The sequence below is a fragment of the Elephantulus edwardii genome, unplaced genomic scaffold, assembly GCF_000299155.1.
Source record: "Elephantulus edwardii isolate Elephantulus edwardi_28Jun2011 unplaced genomic scaffold, EleEdw1.0 scaffold00086, whole genome shotgun sequence".
In the NCBI taxonomy this organism is placed as follows: domain Eukaryota; kingdom Metazoa; phylum Chordata; class Mammalia; order Macroscelidea; family Macroscelididae; genus Elephantulus; species Elephantulus edwardii.
Genome location: NW_006399836.1, coordinates 10429235 through 10431783, shown reverse-complemented (window position 1 = coordinate 10431783; position 2549 = coordinate 10429235).

Sequence of the window (2549 nt, the reverse complement as noted above, 5' to 3'; positions counted from 1 at the left end):
TCTGCTGAGCTTTGCTTTTCTTGTTTAAGGACTTTGGCGTCCTTCCGGGTGAGTGCCCCATGTGACCCTCATTCTTTGTGGAGGGCTGTGCTGTGTTCATTTGTACAGTGATCTTCCTAAGTCTTGTTGGGTTCCCACTGCAACTCCTCTCTCAAGACTTCTAGCATCCCTGCACAGAGACTGTGCACATTCCCTGGGCCTGTCCAGCCTTCAGCTTCATGTCACTTTCTGGGCCCTGGGCAAGCTGGTGTCCTGAGTCCCCAACATTGATCTGCGTTGTCCAGCTTCAGGGCTTTCCCTCTGTCTCCTCCACCCCGGCAGGCCCTAGTCCCTGGACCTCGTTGTCACTGTCCTCAGCTCGAACATCCCCTGCTCAGTGACCCATGTGAATGTGGTCTGTAGCTACTGACACTGAAGTTTTCAGTCATCATGCTTTGAAAGGTGAAAAGTCAGAGAAATACGGGCCGCCCCTCACCAGGATGCATTGACTCTGTGACTGTAGCAGTAGGCTCAAGTGTGTCAGGGACTGTGAAGACGGTACAGGATAGGGGTGTGTGTGTGTGTGTGTGTGTGTGTGTGTGTGTGAGTGAAATGCTTTTACATGGTCAAGAAACCACAAGTAAACATCTTTCTGGTATTCTGTGCTTTCAGCCAAGATCCATCTGATACCAGCAACGATATTCCTAGTTCCTCAGCCTTTTCTGAATCCAGCATAAATTTCTGGGAGTTCCTTGTCAAATTACCATTCCAGTCATTTAAAAATAATCTTCAGCAAGATCTTATTTGCATGTGATGTCAATGATGTTGTTCTATAGTTTCCACACTCGGCTGGATCACCATTTTTTGGGTGGTCAGTTGGTCAGGTAGCTGTCTTCCAGATGTCCTGGCATAAGCTAGCGAGCGTATCCAGGGCTGTGTCTGATTGTTGAAAACACCTCAATTTGGTTTCCATAAGTTCCCAGCACTACATTTTTTGCCAGTGCTTTCAGTGCAACTTGAACGTCTTCCTTTGATACCATTGGTTTTTGATCATATGCTATTTTCTGAAATGGTTCAATGGCGAACAATTCTTTGTGGTTCAGTGACTATGTGTATTCCTTTCATCTTCTTTTGATCTTCATCATTCAAGATTCTGCTCATAGAATCCTTCAGTATTGCAATTGGAGGCTTGAATTCGTTATTCGGTTCTTTCAGTTTGAGAAATGCTGAGCATGTTCTTTTTATTTTCAAATTCCAGTTCTTTGCACATTTTCTTATAATAACTTTGCCTTCTCCAGCTGCCCTTTGAAATATTCTTTATAGCTTTCTTACTTCAGCATTTCTTTGTTTTGGCTTCTTTACATACTAGTGCAAATTCCAGAGGCTCATCTTACATTCACTTTATTCTTTTCTTTGTTTCCTGTCTTTGTAATGACATTTTGCTTTCTTCAAGGATGATGCACTTGATGTCATCTCTGAATATATCTAGTCTTTGGCCATTAGTGTTCACTACATCCAATCTATCCTTGAGGTGGTTTTTAAATTCCTTTGGTATAGACTCAAGATCAAGGTTTGGTTCTTGTGGGCGTGTTTTCATTTTCTTCAGCTTCCATTTGAACTTGTGCATGGGGAATTGGGGTTGTATTCTACAGTCAGTCCCTGGCTTTGTTTTCACTGTGGTCACTGAAATTCTCCACTGACTCTTTTTACAGATATAGTCATTCTGATTCCTGTGTAGTTCAACAGATGAGGTCCATGTGTAAAGTTACTGCCTATGTTTTTTCTCCAAAGGCAATTGAATGGATAAATCACTGATTCTACAAAATTCTTATTAAATCTTCAGGCTAATTTCTTTAACCAATGCTGTATTTTTTCAACCACCCACCCTTCTTCTTTGTTTCTAGGTTTTGCATTTCAGATATCAGTTACTATTAGTGCATCTGGGTTGTATGTTCATGTGAATAGGTATGGAGAAATAATACAACACTGAAACACACCTTTTCTGATTTTAAACCATGTCGTGTTCCCCTACCCTGTTCAAACAGTTGTTTCCCCAGAAGCTGGACTATATAGGAAGATGAATGTGGCATCAGGATTGGAGGAAGACCCAGCAACAATCTGAGTTATGCAAATGACTCAACTTGGCTTGCAGAAAGTGAAAAATATTTGAAAGACTTATGGAAGATCAAAGACTATAGCATTCAATATGGATTATATATCAACGTCAAGAAAACAGAAACCCTCACCACTGGGCCAACAGGCAACATCATGATAGAGGGTGAGAAGATTGATCCTGTCAGCAACTTCCTCTTACTTGGATCCATCCACAATCAACACTCTTGGCACCAGCAGTCAGGAGATCGAGAGATTTATAGCATTGGGAAAGTCTGCTGTCAGGGACCCTTCTAAAGTCCTGAAGAGCAATGATATCAATTTAAAGTCTAAGGTGCACCTGATTCGGGCATGGTCTTTCTAGTCACTTACTATAAAACTGAGAGTTGGCATTATGTTTGTTGTAGGAGTACTCAGTGAGGGTTGCAGAGTGGATTATATTTGGGGTTGGGGGTGGG